The 6,737-nt window shown below is 50.2% G+C and overlaps 2 pseudogenes; one reads left to right on the forward strand and one right to left on the reverse strand.

Moving 5' to 3' along the window:
* Positions 1 to 4,823, reverse strand: part of LOC124018678 — a 31,375-nt pseudogene extending 26,552 nt beyond the window's left edge.
* Positions 4,824 to 5,908: 1,085 nt separating this feature from the next.
* Positions 5,909 to 6,737, forward strand: LOC124018679 (annotated as a pseudogene).

Genomic DNA, 6,737 nt, shown 5'->3' on the forward strand with positions numbered 1-6,737 from the left:
GTCTTCTGTTCCTCCTCTCCTCCTCTCCTCTACCCGTCTTCTGTTCCTCCTCTACCCGTCTTCTGCTCTCCTCTCCTCTCTCCTCCTCTCCTCTACCCGTCTTCTGTTCCTCCTCTCTCCTCCTCTCCTCTACCTGTCTTCTGTTCCTCCTCTCATCCTCCTCTCCTCTACCCGTCTTCTGTTCCTCCTCCCTCCTCCTCTCCTCTACCTGTCTTCTGTTCCTCCTCTCTCCTCCTCTCCTCTACCCGTCTTCTGTTCCTCTCCTCCTCCTCTCCTCTACCCGTCTTCTGTTCCTCCTCTCCTCTACCCGTCTTCTGTTCCTCCTCCCTCCTCCTCTCCTCTACCCGTCTTCTGTTCCTCCTCTCCTCTACCTGTCTTCTGTTCCTCCTCTCCTCTACCTGTCTTCTGTTCCTCCTCTCCTCTACCCGTCTTCTGTTCCTCCTCTCCTCTACCCGTCTTCTGTTCCTCCCTCTCCTCTACCCGTCTTCTGTTCCTCCTCTCATCCTCCTCTCCTCTACCTGTCTTCTGTTCCTCCTCTCCTCCTCCTCTCCTCTACCTGTCTTCTGTTCCTCCTCTCCTCCTCCTCTCCTCTACCCGTCTTCTGTTCCTCCTCTCCTCTACCCGTCTTCTGTTCCTCCTCTCCTCTACCCGTCTTCTGTTCCTCCTCTCTCCTCCTCTCTCCTCCTCTCCACCCGTCTTCTGTTCCTCCTCTCTCCTCTCCTCTACCGTCTTCTGTTCCTCCTCTCCTCTACCTGTCTTCTGTTCCTCCTCCTCTCCTCTACCTGTCTTCTGTTCCTCCTCCCATCCTCCTCTCCTCTACCCGTCTTCTGTTCCTCTCCTCCTCCTCTCCTCTACCTGTCTTCTGTTCCTCCTCCCATCATCCTCTCCTCTACCTGTCTTCTGTTCCTCCTCTCCTCTACCTGTCTTCTGTTCCTCCTCCCATCCTCCTCTCATCTACCTGTCTTCTGTTCCTCCTCTCCTCTACCCGTCTTCTGTTCCTCCTCTCCTCTACCCGTCTTCTGTTCCTCCTCTCTCCTCCTCTCCTCTACCCGTCTTCTGTTCCTTCTCTCCTCTACCCGTCTTCTGTTCCTCCTCTCCTCCTCTCCTCTACCCGTCTTCTGTTCCTCCTCTCTCCTCCTCTCCTCTACCTGTCTTCTGTTCCTCCTCTCTCCTCCTCTCCTCTACCCGTCTTCTGTTCCTCCTCTCCTCTACCCATCTTCTGTTCCTCCTCTCCTCTACCCATCTTCTGTTCCTCCTCTCCTCTACCCATCTTCTGTTCATCCTCTCCTCTACCTGTCTTCTGTTCCTCCTCTCCTCTACCTGTCTTCTGTTCCTCCTCTCCTCTACCCGTCTTCTGTTCCTCCTCTCCTCTACCCATCTTCTGTTCCTCCTCTCCTCTACCCGTCTTCTGTTCCTCCTCTCTCCTCCTCTCCTCTACCTGTCTTCTGTTCCTCCTCTCCTCCTCCTCTCCTCTACCTGTCTTCTGTTCCTCCTCTCCTCCTCCTCTCCTCTACCCGTCTTCTGTTCCTCCTCTCTCCTCCTCTCCTCTACCCGTCTTCTGTTCCTCCTCTCTCCTCCTCTCCTCTACCTCTCTTCTGTTCCTCCTCTCCTCCTCCTCTCCTCTACCTGTCTTCTGTTCCTCCTCTCCTCCTCCTCTCCTCTACCTGTCTTCTGTTCCTCCTCTCTCCTCCTCTCCTCTACCCGTCTTCTGTTCCTCCTCTCTCCTCCTCTCCTCTACCTGTCTTCTGTTCCTCCTCTCTCCTCCTCTCCTCTACCTGTCTTCTGTTCCTCCTCTCTCCTCTACCCGTCTTCTGTTCCTCCTCTCTCCTCCTCTCCTCTACTTGTCTTCTGTTCCTCCTCTCTCCTCCTCTCCTCTACCCGTCTTCTGTTCCTCCTCTCTCCTCCTCTCCTCTACTCGTCTTCTGTTCCTCCTCTCTCCTCCTCTCCTCTACCCGTCTTCTGTTCCTCCTCCTCCTCTCCTCTACCTCTTCTGTTCCTCCTCTCCTCCTCTCCTCTACCTGTCTTCTGTTCCTCCTCTCTCCTCCTCTCCTCTACCTGTCTTCTGTTCCTCCTCTCTCCTCCTCTCCTCTACCCGTCTTCTGTTCCTCCTCTCTCCTCCTCTCCTCTACCTGTCTTCTGTTCCTCCTCTCTCCTCCTCTCTCCTCCTCTCCTCTACCTGTCTTCTGTTCCTCCTCTCTCCTCCTCTCCTCTACCTGTCTTCTGTTCCTCCTCTCTCCTCCTCTCCTCTACCTGTCTTCTGTTCCTCCTCTCTCCTCCTCTCCTCTACCCGTCTTCTGTTCCTCCTCTCTCCTCCTCTCCTCTACCCGTCTTCTGTTCCTCCTCTCTCCTCCTCTCCTCTACCCGTCTTCTGTTTCTCCTCTACCCGTCTTCTGTTCCTCCTCTCTCCTCCTCTCTCCTCCTCTCCTCTACCCGTCTTCTGTTCCTCCTCTCTCCTCCTCTCCTCTACCCGTCTTCTGTTCCTCCTCTCTCCTCTTCTCCTCTACCCGTCTTCTGTTCCTCCTCACTCCTCCTCTCCTCTTTTCCATCTTCTGTTCCCTCCCTCTCTCCCCCTCTTCTCCTCTACCCATCTTCTGTTCCTCCTCTCTCCTCCTCTCTCCTCCCTCTCCTCTACCGTCTTCTGTTCCTCCTCTCTCCTCCTCTCCTCCCTCCTCTCCTCCCACCCGTCTTCTGTTCCTCCTCTCTCCTCTTCTCCTCTACCCGTCTTCTGTTCCTCTCTCTCCTCCTCTCTCCTCCTCCCTCCTCTACCCATCTTCTGTTCCTCCTCTCTCCTCCTCTCCTCTTTCCGTCTTCTGTTCCTCCTCTCTCCTCCTCTCCTCTACCCGTCTTCTATTCCTCCTCTCTCCTCTTCTCCTCTACCCATCTTCTGTTCCTCCTCTCTCTCCTCCTCTCCTCTACCCATCTTCTGTTCCTCCTCTCTCCTCCTATCCTCTGCCCATCCTGGAGATCACCAAGACGTTTGAGTTAGGTTAGCTGTCCTTGCCTAAGAAAGACAGATGTACAAAACACTAGACTGCAGCAGGACCTGTCATCATAGTCAACCACTGTGCTTACACTATGTCATTACTTTAATCTCTCAGATCAATGTGATTTAAATGTTTACTTTTAAAGTTCCCTATTAATATGTTAGAAGTCGATGACATTTTGATGGGTGAGTTGGTTAGGAGATATGCAAAGATATACATTTGAATATAACTATGGATAATGTTCAACCCTCTTATGGTTGTGTATAAACAGTTAGTGGGGGTTTTTTTTATGGTCATTTGTGGTGTTTCAGGAATATGCAGATCTCTCTTTCTACATATCCTGTATGAAGCGAGAAGATATTTGAAGGTATTAGACAACATATTTGTTGAGGAGACATGCAAGAATATATTGATTGATACATACTTTTATTATATTATTATTATTACTTTTCATTCATCCCATGTCGTGCTTTTATTCTTGTTATCAAGGGTGTTTTCCAATATAGAAGAAGATTGGTTGTAAATGTTCATGTTTGAGGTACTACAAACTATTTTTATAAATCCATACATTGGTCTCCTCTTGTCTTAAATATGTAAATGATTTGAAAATGACTTCTAAAGAGTTCATGTGTGAGATATAGAGGTTGAATGATATGTCAGTGCGTGTGTGTGTTTATGTATGCTAGGTTGAATGCATCCTTGCGCATGCATGCGTGTGTGTGTGCGTGTGTGTGTGTGTGTGTGTGTGTGTGTGTGTGTGTGTGTGTGTGTGTGTGTGTGTGTGTGTGTGTGTGTGTGTGTGTGTGTGTGTGTGTGTGTGTGTGTGTGTGTGTGTGTGTGTGTGTGTGTGTGTGTGTGTGTGTGTGTGTGTTTTAGTGCCAGCGAACCAGGGGTGTTTAAAACTGCACCCAGGTGTTTAAAGAGAGCAGCACTCATAAATCCATAGAGTCATCCTGGGTTACACCTATATGAGAGAGAGAGAGAGAGACGGGGAGAGAGAGAGAGTGAGGGGGACGGGGGAGAGAGAGAGTGAGGGGGACGGGGGAGAGAGAGTGAGGGGGCGGGGGAGAGAGAGAGTGAGGGGGACGGGGGAGAGAGAGAGCGGAGAAACAGAGCAAGAGTGAGGTAAAGGGGACAAAGAGGAAGAAGGAAAGGGGTCAGAGGACAGAGAGAAGGAAAGAGAATAGAGGACAGCAGTTGAAGGAAAGAAGAAGACGGACACAACAAAACACCTATGAAGAGCTCTGGAATGAAACACGAGAAGGGGCCCCAGTTACTCTATTGGAACACCCCAACATTGACCTTTTGAGAGGTACCAACAATGACCCTCCACCGTGCCAGCTGAGAACACAACACGACCTAACCTCTGGATACAGTCTGAGAGCTTCTGAATCACCACAAACTGACCAACGACAACACACTGTCAACTCAGGACATCAAGCTACTCCCAAGTCACCGGTGCGGTTCAAGTCCACTAGAAACTGAAGCGTCTGTCTGTTCTTCTGTATCGCCTGGGCTTCGTCCGGTACCCGCGGGAAGGAAAGGATCATGGGAGCTTGGAGGAGCTGGAGCAGGGACGTGAAAACATTGGGAGATAAGAGACACTCGATGAGGTGGACTTGTCAGCCATGTCCTTTTTCACCTTAAAGCTGCAGGTTAACAGTCGTAGTGGAACTGAAGCCACTGTTGAAGCATCACTACACACGGCCTGTTTTCCTATTGGATTTAGATTCAATTTAGATAAAGAGTCAGAAGGCCAAAGACGATTTATGTGTTTTCAAGTCAAATGTTACTTGTCACATACACAGTTTCCAGCAGGTTTAAAAGGTGCAGTGACATGCTGACGTGCTATCTCCCTCAACAATGCAGAACAACGTGCTATCTCCCTCAACAATGCAGAACAACACGCTATCTCCCTCAACAATGCAGAACAACGTGCTATCTCCCTCAACAATGCAGAACAATGTGCTATCTCCCTCAACAATGCAGAACAACGTGCTATCTCCCTCAACAATGCAGAACAACGTGCTATCTCCCTCAACAATGCAGAACAACCTGCTATCTCCCTCAACAATGCAGAACAACGTGCTATCTCCCTCAACAATGCAGAACATGCTATCTCCCTCAACAATGCAGAAGAGTTGTTGTTTTTGTCTGGTTCTGTCTGTTTTTCACTGGATCTTATGCAGTGCGCAAAGTCTTAATGATTCTCTATTCACTCCAACATGGAGCACTTTAAAATCCGTTTGGAATCCATAAGCAACTCTTTAAAATCCATTTGGAATCCATAAGCAACTCTTTAAAATCCGTTTGGAATCCATAAGCAACTCTTTAAAATCCATTTGGAATCCATAAGCAACTCTTTAAAATCCGTTTGGAATCCATAAGCAACTCTTTAAAATCCGTTTGGAATCCATAAGCAACTCTTTAAAATCCGTTTGGAATCCATAAGCAACTCTTTAAAATCCGTTTGGAATCCATAAGCAACTATTTAAAATCTGCTTGGGAAACCATAAGCAATCTCAGGAAAATCTGTTTAAATCCATAAGCAACTTTAAATCCCTTTGAGTCCATAAGATAACTGCTTTAAAATCTTTCTCCTACACTAATATAACAACAGTTTATCCCAGTAAAGTGATCACTTCATTGCAGGACCTGCTGGCCTGCTTCTTATGAACTCAAACCTTTCCCCATCGATGAACCAGAGCCAGACATCTATCGCATTCCCTCCATCTCCCCATGGTTCTGGGGGCTCGGCGCTGTCTCTGGAGGGGGTAGCTCCGGGGGTGGGGGTTTGTGGGTGACCTCTCTCCTCGGCGTTACCCCTTCCCTCTAATCATGCTCGCCATGGGGGTGGCGGGCAACATCTACACCTCTTCCATCATGCTTCCGCGCTCTCCGCCCGATCCGCTCTATGTACGTCTATACTCAACCTTGCCCTCGCCGACCTCCTCTCTACCTCTCTACGATCCCATTCGTCATCTGCACCTACTTTGCTCACGATTGGTTGTTCGGCGAGGCCGGTTGCCGGGTCCTCCTGAGTTTCGATCTCCTCACCATGCACGCCAGCATCTTCGTCCTGGTCGCCATGTCGCTGGAGCGCTACCGGGCCGTGGCGAAGCCGTTTGACGCCTCGGCGATCCAGCACGCGGGGACGGAAGGTGGTGGCGGCCGTCATCTGGTTCGCGGCATTTGTCCTGACACTACCCATGATGATTATGATACGGCTGAGGGAAGGGAAGTCGGACGCGGCCGGGAACGCTGCTTGATCTGTTACCCGGGACGTGGACCCAAGAGGCCTTCAAGGCCTACCTCACCGTCCTGTTCCTGACCAGCGTCTCGCACCCGGTTTAGTCATTGTTGGTCTCTACGCTGGCTCAGTAGCACGTCGCTATTGGACCGCTCAGGCTAGCTTGGGAGGGAGCAGCCGTTCAGCGAGAAGACGAGGCTTAAAAAAAAGGTAGTAACAATGATTTTTTGTATCATTGTAGCGTACTGGGTGTGTTTCCTTGCCTTTCTGGGGGTGGCAGTTGGCACAGTTATTTTCCCGCAGTCCCTCAGGGCTCTGTCTCCTGCCACTCACAGTTACATGAATTACTTTGTAACGTGTCTGACCTATGGGAATAGCTGTATTAACCCTTTGTTGTACAATCTCCTTACCCGGAACTATAGGACTATCTGGCTCAGAAGGGTCAGAGCACAGGGTCAAGTAGGGGAGACCCGGCAGCCGGAGAACCCCTACAGGATCTATAA

Source organism: Oncorhynchus gorbuscha, unplaced genomic scaffold (genome assembly GCF_021184085.1).
Source record: "Oncorhynchus gorbuscha isolate QuinsamMale2020 ecotype Even-year unplaced genomic scaffold, OgorEven_v1.0 Un_scaffold_561, whole genome shotgun sequence".
In the NCBI taxonomy this organism is placed as follows: domain Eukaryota; kingdom Metazoa; phylum Chordata; class Actinopteri; order Salmoniformes; family Salmonidae; genus Oncorhynchus; species Oncorhynchus gorbuscha.